Source organism: Galleria mellonella, unplaced genomic scaffold, assembly GCF_026898425.1.
Source record: "Galleria mellonella isolate WM207_F2 unplaced genomic scaffold, CSIRO_AGI_GalMel_v1 utg78, whole genome shotgun sequence".
Taxonomy (NCBI): domain Eukaryota; kingdom Metazoa; phylum Arthropoda; class Insecta; order Lepidoptera; family Pyralidae; genus Galleria; species Galleria mellonella.
In genome coordinates this window covers 7,187,804-7,206,066 of record NW_026442151.1, presented here as the reverse complement: position 1 = coordinate 7,206,066, position 18,263 = coordinate 7,187,804, and the positions used below count along the sequence as shown (strand labels likewise).

At 35.9% G+C, this 18,263-nt stretch overlaps 1 protein-coding gene across 4 annotated transcripts in view; it reads right to left on the bottom strand.

Annotated features, from left to right (window-relative positions):
* LOC113517313 (protein outspread) overlaps positions 1-18,263 on the bottom strand; it is a 383,813-nt gene that overhangs the window by 23,848 nt on the left and 341,702 nt on the right. The gene's annotated exons all lie outside the window — the stretch shown is intronic.

Sequence of the window (18,263 nt, the reverse complement as noted above, 5' to 3'; positions counted from 1 at the left end):
TGATAGATGAGAATGAACCAAGATTAATTTTTTTTATACTACGAAGGTGGCAAACAAGCATACAGCCTGATGGCAAACGGTTACTGTAGCCTATGGACGTCTGCAACACTAGAGGTGCCACGTGCACGTTGCCAACCCTGAAGAAATCTTTATATACCCTTTTTGAATTCTGTAGTGTCTAGGGAAAAATTGTCCTTTGTTTACCAAACGAAAAAATCATAACAAAATGATCCGCGTAAAGTGGCCATTTTAACGCTCGAATTAATCTTTGTTCCTGGAATAAATTTGGCCGATAAATTCACGAGTTGCGATTATCGAAATTTGGAACTCTTTTAAAGGTTATCCGGGTGTGACGAAGTGGTTTCTTAGTTTTTTGGGATTTCCGAAGTGAGATAGGAAACTAGGCGCAGATATATGGTAAAAATTGGTGCTGAATTCCAAGTGTATTCATCACGATGGGCTGCCTTTACTTTAGAATAATTGACCTGCCTTTCCATCCACACGTATCACCCCTCATTGGTGCCCCGCCAGTGTATATCGATAGCGCAGACGGGGTTACCATTCCATTATCATCCATTAAAAAAAATATTGTAGATTGTGTCTCACAAAAAAATCTACTTCAATTGTGACAAAATCATTTATTTTGATCTAAAAACTAAATTACTGAACCGATTTTGATAAAATTCAACCTGTAAGTATAAACTTTCAGATAAAAACAAGAATTATCCAAATCGCTTTATTACTGACGGGAGTTATGAGGTAACAAACATAAAAAAAAATTACAAAATTAAGAACTTTATTTTTGAAGTCGGTTGAACTCAATGTCGTCGTTTCATCTTAGAACAGGGGCCCCCATGGCATTTTGCCCTCTCAGCCGTCCTATTGTTACGCCACTGCTTTATGTTAACCTGTGTTACGGTCTGTCGCGTAACACATACATAAAAAGGTGAGCTGAGGACATCCTACCTTTCAACCGACTTCATAAAAAGAGGTTTACAAATTTGATTGTATTTTTTAAGTTTGTAACTGCATACAAAAATATGTAATAGTTACGTGGCCAAATCGTGCGCTAACGATATGAATTCTTACTTCGCGATAATCTTTTGACTGAGGTCATTCAACTTAACGTACAGTCAGCATTAAAAGACGTAACGCTGATGAAATGAAATTCCGAAATTTCGGACTCAATTTCGTGTTTTTGATTATACCAAAATCGGACCAATAAATGGATTTTAACATTTCGTTCATCATACATCCTATCATAAAAGTCCAAAGGAACGATATTTTTTACATTTTTAATGTTTCCAAACGGCATGTTAATAATAATGTGCAAATTTTAACATCAAATTTGTGTTTCGTTTGACTGCGAAATTTCGGAAAACATTTCATGGTAGGCCCTCTGGTATGTCTTTAGGTGGCAACAACGATTCGTGGCACATTTGCATATTACCGCGCTAATATTATACACTAACTATTAACTTATTTTTTATTGACCACGTTACAAAAAAAAATTATACAAAAAGCGGACTTAATGCATTCTCTCCTAGATTTCTTCTACTCCTACATTTTTTATTAAATACTTTTTACCTTTTGGAAAATTTGGAAAATACCACGCAGTAATAAGCGCCACAATTGCTACAAATCCGAATTACCCCCCCCCCCCCCCCCCTTATGGACTAGAAGCTGAGAACGCTCATGAACATATATGTACAATGATAATATTATGGAGAACAGGACTTTTGAAAACCTTAAGGTTTTTTTATACAACTTAGAATGGCAAACAAACTGGCGGCCCACCTGATGGAAAGTGATAACCGTCGCCTATAGACATGAACAGTGTCATGGACATAACAGAGTACACTGTTCCGCCCATGATACCCCCATGCGTTACCATTCCTGAGGACTCAGATGTTATTTCTCTGTACCCTGTAAATTTACGCCATATCCCACCCTTTAAACGGAAACACAACCATGCAAACACAACTGCTGAAACACGAATGGTACAGAGGTGCCCAAGCAAACGACTTTTGTACAAAGCCTCCCTCTGTTAATCTCAAGGTGTTCATCGACTTTTGATGCTAACCGTACCAAGTGACTACTCGTCTTTTGCCAAATGTATTGTTAATCATTATTTCAAATCCGTCAAAAGTATTCATCACCACATTTGCAAGGAATTTTGGATTTTAAACTCGTTGACAAAGTTTAAGATTGGTTTGCAGGAAACGTTTTAACCGACTTGAAGTAGGCAGGAGTTTAGTTTTAAATTAGATTGTATTTTGTTTTGTGTATATCTTCGACTAGGGACTCGGGAGGAGGGGAGGGGGCGGAATGGGCGGTCCGCCTTGGTCATCTGATCCTGGGGGGGTCTAGAGACGCCGAATCAACAATTTAAAAATCTTTTTCACCTATATACTTCAGCTTCGTTATCAGCGAGTAACATAGACTAAATATTATTTTTGAAAATTCTATCTATCCGTGTGAAACCGGGTCGGATCGTTAGTTATATGCAAATATATAACAGTTTTTTAATGCGCTATCGGGATACGCTGGCGGGGCACCAGTCACGGAGGATAGGTGACGATGAAATGGCAAGTCAGTTAGTCCATTGTGACGAATTCCACTACAATTAATCACTGGTTTCCAGGCGGATCCGCGTGGAGGTCGACCTGATCAATGGGTCAATTAGACCCCATTATTAACAATCCCTTTTCCCCCAATATATAACATTTTACTGACTATAAAATAAAAAAAGATTTGAATAGTGTGAGAGGCGCAATAAATTACAACTATACTAGTGTGGTCCCGGCATAGAATACGCCATCCCTTTATTTCCCGTGGATGACATCCAAGGCGACTAAGGAAACTTTATGTTCAGCGGGATGGGGAGCATTGTTTCTTTTAAAACACCACCAAAGTTTAGCAAAACTAATTGCGGTTGCCAAGTCGCTTGCCAAGAATGCAACTAATACCGAAACCCCCCAATAGTGGGAGGCCAATGTTCAGCAATGGACAGTTAACAGCTGATGTGAATGAAAAACAAAATACGCGCCACCACTGCTAGTGGAAACGGTAGAAAGTTAATGAGCGCTCAAACAATTTAATTACTAATTCAAGATCACTGTATATATGATTATTAATTAGCACGCGACTTCAGCCGTGAAACTTTCCAATCTGAGATGGTTTCACTGACAACGCGGTTTCTTTCAATGTATTCTTTCTTTTTACTTTTTTTTTTAATGGGTGAAAACGGCGTGGTTATCCCGCCCAGTTATCACGAATATATCTATCCTGACGCAACTCCGCATAAAAGATAGGCTCTCGACAGTCTGCTATCGGAGGATTCTTGGATACTTCGGTCGTGTTGCTCGACGAAAGTCCGACAATCTGGACAAAGTAATGGTTGTAGGCAAGATAGAGGGAAAAAGACCACGCGGACGTTCGCCTAATCGATGGTCGGACCAAGTGACCGCCGTTACGGGACTGTCAATTGCAGCTGTCCTGCGAGAAGCTGAAGACCGTGCGAAATGGAATAACATAATAAGAGAGGCAATAGACACTTTTCAAGGACACGACCTTTAGTACTGAAGTGGAGAAAGAGAGAGAGATCCCGCCTGCGCTATCGATATACACTGGCGGGGTAGTGAGAGGTGATGAGGATAAACAGGCAGGTCAGTTAGTCCATCGTGACAAATTCAACGATAAATTAGTCACGATAGTTTCCAGGGGGAACCGCGTGGAGGTCGATCTGATAAAGGTATATTGACAGCAGTGGGGATTAACCTCCCCATTATTAACAATCCCTTCTCCCCACTGGAAATAATGCTAATATCATAAAATTGTATGTAAACGATATCTGTCTGATATGAAGACTTTAAAAACGGGGTAATTAAGGCAGGAAAGGGATTGTTAGTAATAAGGTTTGACTGCCACATTGCTAGCTTGCTCTACAGGTCGACCTCCGCTCGGTTCCCCCTGGAAACCATCGTGATTGATTGATGAATTCGTCATGATAAGCCGGCTGACCTGTTCCATCCTCACTTATCATCACTCACTGGTGTACCGCCAGTGTATACCGGTAGCGCGGGCGGGGTTGCCATTTCATTGTCATCCATTAAAAAAAAAACAGTCCCATTGTTAGCAATACACCGTATCAGGTCGACCTCCACAAAGTTCTTATTGGAAGCTATCTAGGTTAATTCGTATCGAATATTCATGCCGTTTTAAATTTTTGTTTAATGACATGTAAACTGAGCGAAATGTAGATGGCGTGACGCCGTGGATGCGCGGACGCAGCGGTACCCACATACCGGCGTGACGGTCACGCTCCGCGGCGCACGCGCACCGTAACTACTGAACGAAAGTGAAACAAAAACCACGCTCTTCCTGCTGCCATTATTTTTTTATGATCAGGTTTTGGCGCTATTTTTGTTATTGACCTATTCTTTTTTATATTTAGGTTTATCCATATTGAAAGAAAAACTTGCTGTGTGGTCCCGGTATAGAACGGGCCACCCCTTCTTTTCCCATCAGTGTTTAAGAGGTGACTAATGGAAAAGTGTGGGTAATACATAGCAATATATATATATATATATATATATATATATATATATATATATATATATATATATATATATATATATATATATATATATATATATATATAAAATATATATAAAATCAAATTTTAATTACACGTATAGAAAAAAAATTAGCAATCTGTAGTTAACGTTGTTGGTAGTTTGTTTGTATTGTACTAGCGGCTCGCCCCGGCTTCGCACGGGTGGACATTTTTACATTTTAAAAAGTGGCCATTAAGGCTGCACACGCGACGGAAGCTTAAAAATGGAGTAGATTCTCCCGTTTTCCCAATATTTCCCTTCACTGCTCTGCTCCTATTGATCGTAGCGTAATGAAAAGTATATTATAACCTGCCCAGGAGTATGAAGAATAATTGTATCAAGTTTCGTTAAGATCCATCGAGTAGTTTTTGTTTCTATAACGAACATACAGACAGACAGACAAAAATTTTACTGATTGCATTTTTGGCATCAGTATCGATCACTAATCACCCGCTGATAGTTATTTTGGAAATATATTCCATGTACAGAATTGACCTCTCTACAGATTTATTATAAGTATAGATTGATTATTTGTTAACTTTAATAAAATAAAAAAAAAATCACAACCCTCACCATTTTAAACTGTATAAATTAATAAAAATAATTACACAAGTAATTATATCATGGAAATAAATTATTAAACGAATTCCGTTTTCTCGTGCAGCTCGTTGACTGGTAACAGGTGTCCATGCCAATAGAATGCAATTAAACGGATGCAATTGCAATGATAGAATGACCATCACACGGTGGTATCGGGTGATCGCGCAACATTCCGTACGTACACGTACTACCTACCTATCGTGTACAATATTGTGTTTCGCGGCACTAAGTACTTCTCGCTCCAATTAGCTTGTGAAACCGAGGTTTTAATGGGCAATACTGTGCAACGGAACGTGTCGTGTCACTTCTATACATCTGTATGAATGATATTGCCGCGTTAGAGAAGGTAATACCCTAAAATAACCTAATAATAACCTAAAAGTATCGATGTCCAATAATTTTGGATTGTATTCCATAAAAAAAAAATCAATTTTAACTTTGGAAAAACCTATCGTTTTGATTTAAGAACTAAACTATGTACTAATAAAACTTCTATGGATTTTTTATTTTTTATACAACTTAGAATGGCAAACCATTATGTATGATCGGATAGATAATATTATGAACTAGTCTCTCAAGAAGTTTTGATAGAGCCGGCAAGATTGAAATTGGGCGATAATTTTCAATATTTCTTTCACAACCACCCTTATGAATTGGCACTACACGTGCTGACTTCCAAATAGTTGGGCATACACCTTCGTGTAGACATTTATTAAATAGATAATGTAAGGGCTTGCATATAGTACTAGCAGTAAATTTTAAAAAAATTGCTGGAATATTATCAGTGCCAGTACCCTTCGATGCATCAAGCAATTTAAGTTCTTTGGAAATCTGTCCATATGTAAATGTTATATTGTGTATTAATGTATCATTACTATAATTAGATTCGAAATTAACATTGTCCATATTAAAATCTTCTGTAACTGATGAAGGTTCAAAGACGGAATGAAAAAAATCTGAAAATAAGCTACATACTTCATGTGGCTCATCAGTTATTTTATTTTTATAGTAAACCGAGTTAGGAATGTCATCAATATTTTTATGATTAGAAACAAATGTCCAAAAAAATTTTATATTATCCTTAATACTACTTTCTACCCTACAAATATACTCTCTATGACATTTTTGTGATTCCTTTTTAAAACGTTCTCTATATAAAGAAAAAATTTCATAGTCTGACCTATTTCCATACTTCTTCCATCTAATCCACGCCTGATTTTTATTTTTGAAAATATGTATTAAAGAAGATGTAAACCAAGGCGGAAAGCGAGACGATTTTGTGAATTTAACTGGAACATGTTTTTTTATTAACCCATAAATAACTTCATAAAAACTATTAACGGCAGATTCAGCCGATTTATCTTTAAATAAATCATCCCAATCTACTTTAGACAATTCTTCATTTATTAATGAATAATTAGCGCCTTTAAAGAAATAATAAGTTTTAATTTTAGAAGGTATACACTTTAAATTAAAGTTGACAGGGACAAGAAAGTAAAAAGGTGGATGGTATTCGTCTACCGGAATAAGAGAGACTGGCGCAGGCAACAATTTACAGTCTACTATATTAGTTAAAACAAGGTCTAATAACATGTTATTTTTATTTCTTACAGTGTTCAACTGAATACAGTTCATTTCAGTACTAAAGGATGCCAGTTTTTTGTCTATTAAAGTAGATCTACTTGTAAGAACTGGTTGTAGATGTAGTCCATTAGAATGCCAGTCAAGTGTAGATGAATTGTAATCACCAACTATGCAGTATGTTTGGATGTTACGTTCATATACTATATGTTCAATGTATTCTGTGTATGAGGAGTATATATCTACATGCTGATTTGGTGGAATGTAAACAGCGCTCAGTAGGCTAGTAATACCGCCGCATAAGCGTATCTCCAACAACACGAAGTCAATAATAGGTGCTGGCGATGGGCATACGGCAACCGGGAGCGGTAAGCAGGGTAGCACGGCGAGCCCACGCAGCACTGCTACGAGCACCCCACCGCCGTCTTTTCGCCCCGTTGATATTCGATCCCTATCACAACGGTATAAACAATAGCGGCTATCAATAAATTCACTATCGAGAATGTCAGCATGTAGCCAGGTTTCAGTCAATATTATAATATCGTAATTATGCAATAAAATATTCATGTGTAACGTGTGCAATTTAGTCCTTAAGCCTCGACAATTTTGATAATAAATAGACAAACAATTATTCATATTTTTCCTTTAAACGATAAAAAAAGGTATATATCTATCTATATATATATATTACTATTATTTATTTTCGAATAATATATATACTTTAGAGTACCTGATACACACATTAAATTATAATAGGCGTAAGTATAAAAATTGGCAAAAATGACAATGCAGCTGGTAAAAGATTTCTTAATGATAATATAATTTATACTATGTTTATATATTAAATTTATATAACGAACACCATTGACTGTATTAATGATACATTCAAAGGTATTATTTAATTTTGACCACATCATGTAACGTACGGATTGCCAAGACAGGTGAGTTGTCACTCTTACGTAATAAAATAACACTATTTTTAACCCACACGTATTTATAGTTTTGAATTTTTGCCTTTTGACGACATTCACGAAACAATAATTTATTTTTCACTGTTAAATGTTCATTTACATAGATTTTGTGTATTGAACCAGACACCGATAGCTGTTCAGAGTTGAGTCCTTTTTTGAGACGGCATGCAGCAAGTACATTATCACGCAAAATTTTTGTGGTGAATTTCACTATAATATTTTTGGGACGGGTATCCTCCCGTGAGGCGTGGGGCACTCGATGTATAGATACGATGTCACTTGATAATATTTTTTGATTTATTGCGGCACCAAGATTAGTTGTGATTGCCAAAAGATTTTCGTTACGCCGTTCTGGTACGTTGGATATTTCTATGTTGCATTCTCTCGCCTGTTGTTCCATGTGACCAATTTTAAATTCTAATGTTTTTATTAATTCCGGTAACTCATTCAGGGGCTTACTATTATGCTCGAGGGTACATATGCGTTGCTCACATATATTCTGTTGCTGATCTATTACACTCAATGAGGTCTCCACAGCCGAAAGACGGTTATTAAAATTATTTATTGATTCTCTAATACCGACATTGTCGGCTTGGAGTCGAAGTATTGACGTATTAATTTCGGACAAAGCGGTAGATATTTTCACAAGTTCATCCGACAAACACGATTTCACTGCAGTCGATATTACGTCCACAATACTTTCATCAATTTTCTTATTCCAAATACATAACTGGTCGCTAAATTTTTTTTCGAGCTCACGGAACATGTCGGTAGTTTCGTTTTCTGGTTGTTTTCGCTTTCGCAGATTTATATAAGTATTGTCCGTCTAAGTTATGAAGTAGCAAATATAAATACAGCCGAATCGAGAACCATCTTCCTTTTGAAGCCAGTTGAAAATGGATACGAACCGTCAGCCAATAGCGACTTTTATTCGATGCATTTTTTAAACAGATCAAAGTGCGTAATGTTTTGATTTTGGGGGCTTTATCAGTAGCTCGCACGCTTGGCAACCACAGTTAGGCTGTAAAGGCGTTTTAAGAGGGACGCTGTTGCCCATCCCTCGCCCTCCCTTAAGACGATTCTTACGACACGCACGGGAAGGAACGGATGGCGTATTCTATGTCGGGACCTAATGGAAGTTGCAAGTAATTTAATTACATTCCCCAGATAATGTGGATTTTTTTTTAAATAAATTAAGATTATTCTTTTGTCACGAATTATACAATAAATATACAGATTATGTATATATTGTATACAAATTAATATACGACACGAGATATGGAGACCATCAGTCCTCAGAAATAATAACTTCTGTACCATGGAGATTACATTTTTTTTTATGGGTGAAAATGGTATGGTAACCCCGCCTGCGCTAACGGTATACGCTTGCTGCTCCTTGCTCTTAGTGCTCCATCAGTGAAGGGTGATAGATGAGAATGAAAACAGGCCAGTTAGCCCATCATGATGAATTCATCAGGAATTAACCATGACAGTTTCCAGGGAGAACCGCGAGGAGCTCGACCTGGTTGGGTATATTGCTAGCAATGAGATTCTTAGTCTCCATTAATAACAATCCCTTTCCCCCTTGGAGATTACATTGTATTTCACCAAACCATTTTTATGAGATGCTATAGTTGTAGGATACTTTTATCTTAATTTAAGCAAGTAAAGCTACGAATTACAGCCAGTGTTACCATAATTGCAAATTCAAATTGATAAACTATTCCGTTCAGAAGGTCGCGTAGTCTAGGGCCATATTTCATGATCTACAATTAGAGGCGACCCTCGAATGCCGTTAGATCGATAATTAGGATCGGCCAGGTGCGCGCACGCACCGCGCTGCCCTGCGTAGGCGCAGCTCGCGTTGCAAATGCGCGGCCTTGCAAATAACGTTGTGCTCACTTTGATAAATGTTCAAAGTATTTATTTATTGAGCTAATGACACGATATTAAACGCTGTCATGGGTAATGGTCGACTAAACTATGCGACGCGTACCGTATTAATTCTAAAATTTTACATAGAGGTAGTTTGTGTGTAGTAGAATCGAAATACTATTTTCAACAAATTTTAAAATGAAGGTTTTTTAATTCGTTTGTTTTTTATGTTTTCTACCTAATGACTCAGTCAATTGTAAACCGATTTGGAAAATTCTTTTTTTAATCTTAAAGCGTACATTTATAGATTGATCTTGTAGAAATTCATTTAAAATCGATTTAGTAGTTTCATTAAAAAAAAAAAAATAACTGGTTTTATCACAATTGAAGTCCGTTTTCTTTTGTGAAATATAATTTTTAATTATTATTATTGATTAAAATAATTATGTCTCATTAGTGTTGTGGTCTTAGCATCGGAGGTCTAAAAATGACGTAAATTCGATTATCAAGTGGAAAAAAAACAATGTATTATGATTCGATGGGGACAATTGAAACTTTTTTACTTGATCACTAATTTGTGTCTATAGTAAGTAGGATCTTTTTTTATATCTACGTACCAAATCCATCATTTTTTTTTTCAAATAAACAAACATTTAAACATTTTGATAAATTTTATGTATACCTAATACAAATATTAGTAAAATGTAAGATACTGTTTAGAAAAAAATAACGACTCCATCGTATACCAGAAAACTGTGACAATATGTTTCGGGGTTTTTCCCAAAAGACTACAGCATGGGGTTCTTCAAAAGAAGAGATAAAAGAATTTCTTCAGGGGCGGCAAAGCATGCGTAATACCCCTGGTTTATATGCTACAGTAACCGTTTACTATCAGGTGGTCCGTTTATTTGTTTGCCATCTCAGTTACATAAAAAAAATGTATCATGTAACGGACTAAAAATTATTCGAATTAAAAACGTAAATCTTTTTTAAAGTTGCTTAAAGGGCTAAAATGAAATAGTTCAGATTTGTTATAACAGGCACGAAGCTGATTCTTAGCTGCAGGAACTTTGTTTATTAATAAATAAACAATAGTTTATTCAGCAAACATTGTTACACTTGCAAAAATGGTTCATACAGAGTAAAATAACATGTAAAGAAGGTGAATATATTAGGGAATGTTCCCGAAATGGTCTCCGCTCAGCGTTATGCTGCAGCCGAGGAATTACAGCGCTGATTTTGAGCGAGAACCATTTGGCCACTTAATTTAAACTAATATGGTAAACATATAAAGTATAATCAGACGTCCCAGTCACAATTTACAAAATGTTACGTTTCTCCAATAATAACGCAGAGCCGAAAATACTAATCAAGAATTTAAGCCTCCGAAAGCCCGTTAACATAAAACTAAAGAATTCATTTACATATTAGGCAGAATTTCTGCATTTAAAAGAACCTCATTTAAATGTTAAAATGTATAATTTGACAAATATAATCTTCGACAACCAGTTAGTTGGAGCGTAAATGGGACATCGGAACAACGGGATGGCGACACAGATGGAAGGATAAACCGCCTGCTTAGATGTAATCGAATAATGCAAGTAGGCAACCAAGGTCATCAGGCAAGAGACCGCGTGCCCAATGATTCCGCTTCCTGAATTATTTATTGGTTGCTGCAGTGATAAATTTAATTGACAAGAGGAATCTGATAGCCACGGCCTGCTGTATGCGATTCAGGTCACGATATGGGAAAACTAGATGATTTGAGGCATTCGTAGCTGCAATTTATCGTGCATTTGTGGTGTAGTAATGAGGTATGTACTCGTACCTAAAGATCCGGATGTACCATATTTCTTGTATGAGAAAATTCGGTTTCTCTTCTCAAATTAGTTCCAGGCTTAGTAGTTCAATTTATTTAAGATTATGCCCAAGACGCTTGCGCCACCTGGTTACTGTAAGCTTCTTTGGAGACCAGACAATCTCAGGGCAATAGTAGAAGACTATATAGTACAGTGGTTCCATGCGTCGTTCTCGAATCTTTTCTGTACCAAGTAGATTTTCTGTATGTTGATTCGATTTGAAATCTGAGATAATTAGGATAGTAAAATTACTGGATACTGATCTTCTTAAACTGCATGTTACAAGAATTACGAGTATTTCCCTAAAGATAATTAGGGCTAATTATGAAAAAAATAGTCATACAGTATATTTGTAATGTCCATATCCAGTTTCCTGCATCATCATATCAGCTTTTAACTGTCCACTGCTGAACATAAGCCATCCACTTGGGGAGTTTTGCCAGTAGTTACGACGCTTGGCAGGCGGATTGTCAACCGCAGTTAGGCTTTGAAGATGTTTTAAGAGGGGCACTGTTGCCCATCCTTCGCCCTCACTTAGTTGCCTCTTATGAAACCCACGAGAAAACAAGTGGTGGCCTATTCTATGCCGGGACCACACGGCTGCATAACCAGCTTCAATTTTTTTATTTGGTCAGGTGAACAGCGTACTTGATTACCTCTCTCGTTGTTTACAAAGTACAAATAATTATGTAGCACTTAACATAATTTGTTATAATTTAAATACCATTTTTAAATTATAACACGCAGATAACATCTGACACCTTGACCCTGTACTTGCGGTGTCTTATGAGCTGAGCTCGTTGGCCTTGTAACACATTTTGTGCTTGAAATAATACACTTGTAAATATACTCATTATTAATAGATGATTAAAAGCAAACAGTGGCTTTAACAGGTCTTTATTCAATGAGTCATTTTAGATTCTCAATTATTATAGAAACGTAGAGACTGAAGACAAGGTATTAAAGATTTTTGGTCTTGAAATCCAATAACTGTTTCAAACTTTCCATTATGAATAAATATAACACATGAGATTTTAAATATGATAGAGGTCTAAACGAAATAAGAATAAATGGAAAAAGGAATCTTCGCCATTTTAGATATAAATTGATCGATAAAAATCAATGGGCAATTATGGTGAGATAAGCAGAATTAATAGGTAATTGATTAAACTACAATTTTAAGTGATTTCATGTGACAACAGGCTACTTCTTATTAATGCTCCATATAATGTAAACCAAGATAGTGCCGAGATGCATCTCTTCTACATTAAGATTAATACAAGCGAGGCGTGTAGATGATGAAACCAACTTCAGTTCTCAATCAGGGCTTATCTCGATCTTGGACGCTGGTCGCTCATAAATTAAGTCCCCATTAAAGGTTACAGCGCCTAGTACTGGTGTACCGCCTCGAACGGTTAACGGACTTTAATTACTTTTAAGGCGACGTCGTCTGACGCGCCTGCTGTTATTTATGGCTGGGGTGCCATCGGGTGACACTAGCCAGGCCTGAGGTGATGTAACTGATGGACCTAGATACTAAGGTTATTATACAGGATATATGGATCTTTTTACACTCTTAAGTTTTCTTGATGCGGGCAATTAATTTTACAAGTTTCTATTTAACTCGACTCGTATATTTTTTGCAAGAATCTTTTGAAGTACGGTACCTATATACTAGATGTTCTCGAGGCACCGTATGCGCGTCATGCCAATCTGTTATTACTATATCATTTTATAATTTGTTCTAGAATGGTTCTTTTCTAGTTATTTATATTCTTAGTGAAAAAAAAAAAGATTCAGAGTTCTAGTTCTCTAAGTTTGAAAGGAGAGTTGATATGTCAAAAAGTTAGTATTTTCTATATTTGTATATGAATGATTCAATGATAATACGATATTAATGTCCAAGAGATGATTAGATGATGGAATCAGGAAATGGTAACAGCATTTTCAAATAATGCGTTACCAGAGGGAGACTTTGTACAAAAGTCGATTGCTTGGGTACCTCTGTCCCATTCGTGTTTCTACCATGAAGCAGTTGTGTTTGCATGGCTGTGTTTCGGTTTGAAGGGTGGGATATGGCGTGAATTTACAGGGTACAGAGGAATAACATCCGAGTCCTCAGGAATAGCAACGCATGGGGGGTATCATGGGCGAAACAGTATACTCTATTATGTTCATAGTACTGCTCATGTCTATAGGCGACGGTTACCACTTTCCATCAGGTGGGCCGTCAGCTTGTTTGCCATTCTAAGTTGTATAAAAAATATATATATATAAAATATATATATATATATATATATATATATATATATATATATATATATAACAATATTTTGCAACTAAAAAGCATATTAAAACGCAATACATTCATATAGGAACCAGAAAAAGTAGGTTGAAAAATTTAAGGTACTGCATAATAACATAAAGATATTAGAATGAATCAATTCGTTACTACTCTTTTACTCATAGCATAGTTCCTTGCTTATAGTAGCAACATGCTTATAGTACAACCTTATTTTAATTGTATATTAAGAATGTAAATGAGAAATCTGTAAGCAGTGCAGTGATAAGATTTACGTCGTGGATATTATTGGAAATGATGGTTGGCAAGTTTTCCGACTTATATCTGATGGATATAGACTCTCAGGACAATGTCATGAATAAAGTGGACTATTAATTAGATTTATTAGACCTTTAGATCTAGAGCATAGATGTAAATGTCGATTTACATTTATATTACTGATATTATAAATGAGAAAGTCTGTTTAGATGTTTGTTAATCGATCAAGCCTAAACGGTTATTTGAGGGAAATTTTGTAAACCAATGGATAATTACCTGGATATTTTATCCTAATTTATTATGTACAAAAATTGTCTACATTCCTCTTTGTGTCTCATCCGTGTTTCTGCCGACAAGCAGCTATTTGCGAGACTGTAGTCTGATTTGAAGGGCGAGATATGATAGTAAAATTTAGGGCGTACACAATTTAGCACTATGGACGAGCGGCATCTGGTGTCGAAATAAAACAATCGGTGATGTTGGATCGTCGAACAAAAATGATGCATTTTATGATGATGATGATGATGAAAATGAAACATTATCAGAATTCGCATTAATGTATATGTATATATATATATATATATATATATATATATATATATATATATATATATATATCTATATATATATATATATATATATATATATATATATATCTCTCTTTTAACAAGAGTATGTTTTTTTATGAATATGTTATAATTTTAGAATTAAAACAGATATCCAACTGATATGAGCGATATAGAAATGGGTGATTAACCTTTTTCCGCTTACAATGTCTAGAGTGAAAACTAAAAAAAAAACAGTTTGACCGATTTCAACTTTCCTGTATTTTGTTACTTTTTTCTTTTAAACCAAATAAAAGAAAAAAAAAAACGCTGTAGTTGAAAAATTTAATTAAAATTCTTAATTTTGTACGGAAATCGCTACTTCAGATAGATGGCGTTAGGATTTTTTTTTGATGGGTTAAAATGGTATTGTAACCCCGCCTGCGCTAACGAGATACGCTGGCGGAGCACCAGTGAAGGGTGATAGGTGAGAATGAAAACAGGCCAGTTAGCCCATCATGATGAATTCATCGGGAATTAACGATGATAATTTCCAGGGGGAACCGCGAGGAGGTCAACTTGGTTGGGTATATTGCTAGCAATGGGATTCTCAGTCTCCATTACTAACAATCCCTTTCCCCACTGGCGTTAGTATTGATAATCGCTGATCAAAAGTTGTAATAAAATATATTATAGATGATACGAAGGATCTCTGTCTATTGCTAAACACAGCCGTCCCTCGCGGACTTCTACATAAGGTTCTGAGTAGGTACCGCCACCTATATTGTAATAGGCGAATGACAAGTAATTTTGCAATTATGAGTAATATATCAGAATTTGCATTAATTAGACATTTGTTACATAAATCCAGCAGCCTACAGTGGTAATGTAGTAAAGTAGGCCGAGAGCTGATGAGATATTTTAATTAGGTACTTAATTAAAGCTAACGGATTAATAACGAATCGACTAAAGGAATCGAGAATCTCAGGAACTAACGTGTTTTTTTCTTTTTGTAAAATGTAATTTAAAATGTCATATTCATGCGGATATATTACGAAATGCTGGAAAAATTATGATTCTTACCTTAGACAACGTATACTATTCTATAATACAATTTTCTGTTTTTCTCGAGTACCTACTCTAAATTTACATCCAGCTCTTGGCCTATAATAAGGATTTATGTCCGTGTCAAAATTTGTAATGGTAATTTTCATTGACAACACACACAGTGGGATGTTAGGTGCTAAATTAACTGTAGGTACGTTTGTTGGTTGCAACGCCGTGCCATATCTGATGCATGCACGTTTGAATTATGACCCTATCTGACGTCATACTCGGGAATGGCTGAACGGAATGAATATTAAGGACCGTGGGATTAATCTTTGACAGTATAATAAGTAATATATTGTTTTTGAACTATTTACGAGTGTTAAAAAGGATATGACGGTTTATTTTGAATTTGTAATACGTAAATACACTTATAAATTCAAAAATTGTAGGTACAAAATTTTGACAGGAGGACGAACTCGGGATATTTTATGGCAATGGGAAATTACTCGCTAAAATCTGGAATTGAATGAGTACATTTTATTTGCATTATACGATATAGGAAATAAGCAAGGCAATTTACAAACACAACGATACAATTGTATAAGTACAGTAAGGCGGTCTTATTGCTGAGAGCAATCTTTACAAGACAACCTTAGGGTAATGGACTAATTGTTGTACAAGTGAATTGAAATTTATTTCCTGGAATTCGCGTTGAAAGCGTGCAGAGTTACATAACTACAATATATATATATATATATATATATATATATATATATATATATATATATATATATATATATATATATATATATATATATATATATATATATCATCATATCAGCTGTCCAATGCTAAACATAGGCTTCTAAATATAATATAAAATAAACTTCCTTTATTAAGAAATTTTGACAATAGTTACGTTAGAACGGGTTGGTAGGTTTTGGTGATGTTTTAAGAAAGACGCTGCTGCCCATCCCTCGACCACTAATTTCCCCTAGCCGCCTCTTATGACATTTACAGGAAAGGAACTTATTCTATGCCGGGAGCACGCGGCCAATTTTTATACGAGTAAGTACAATTGTGTTTTTTTTTAATGGATGATAATCGAATGGTAATCCCGACCGCGCTATCGGTATACACCGGCGAGGCACCAGTGAAGGATGATAGGTGAGGATGAAGTAGGTCAGTTAGCCCATCGTGACGAATTCAACAAGAATTGTTCACGACGGTTTCCAGGGGGAACCATGTGGAGAGCATACTGCTAGCAATGGGGGCTGTCAAACTCCATTGCTAACAATCCCTTTCCCCCCCAGTACAAATGTGTTATGTAAACGGCGCCGGCGCATAATCTTGGCCTGTGCGCCAGCGCCGCCCCCGCGCACGCGCTGTTGCATTTTTACACCCAATTATTAGGCGCGTGCGCATGTTGGCGTTGTTCTATAATTTGTTATACATTCATTATGAATTTGTGAATGGAGCGGCCGGCATTATTGTGACATAATGCGGTTTTGTTTCGTAATTGGATTTAAATTTTATTTTGTCATATGTAACGTGGGCGAGATCGGTGCCATTTTGTTATTGATACCCTAAAATTTGTAACGGTCAGATAAGTTTTTTAATTTATTTTTCAGTGTCATATATTATATGTGTTTGCTTTATGTATTTGTGATATTTTGTGAATGTACAAATTTAATTTGTCACCTAATAAATCTGTAGAGAGGTCAATTCTGTACATGGAATATATTTCTAAAATAACTATCACGGGGTGATTAGTGATCGATACTGATGTCAAAAATGCAATCAGTAAAATTTTTGTCTGTCTGTCTGTATGTTCGTTATAGAAACGAAAACTACTAGACGGATTTTAACGAAACTTGGTACAATTATTTTTCATACTCTTGGGCAGGTTATAGTATATTTTTCATCACGCTACGATCAATAGGAGCAGAGCAGTGAAGGGAAATGTTAAAAATGTCCACCCGTGCGACGCCGGGACGGGCCGCTAGCTATAAATAAACTTTTTTTTAAATTATAATGAAGTTTTTTTAATGGATGATAATGGAATAGTAACTCCGCCTACGCTCTTGGTATACACTAGCGGGGTACCGTTAAGAGAAGATTGGTAAGGATGGAGTAGGTTAGTTGGCCTGTAGTGATAAATTCCTGATATTTTCCAGGGGGAACCGCGAGAAGGTCGACCTGATAGGGTATAATTGCTAGCAAAAGGGTTGCTAATCCCCATTATTAATGGTTTTATCTTCAATGATGAAACTGAATGTGTGTAAAAAATTACTGAAACCTTAAATTTAACAAGAATCAAACAAATTTATCCTCGAGTGTATTAATAATGGGATTTCTTTGAATTTAGTCTCTCGTTTGAGACTTGATAAGTTCTTTTAAAAGGGCTGAGCTGTAAATTTTAACGAGCAATCAGTCAAGAGCAGTCATAAACGTACACGGCGATTGGAAAATGGGGAGACATACAAATTTTGTTTAAAAAAAAAACAAAAATAAATACTACAATTGTAAACACATACACGTCGATGAAGGATAAAATGTTTCGTAAAAGAATAGAGGGTTTACCATAAAATGTTTTCCGCAAT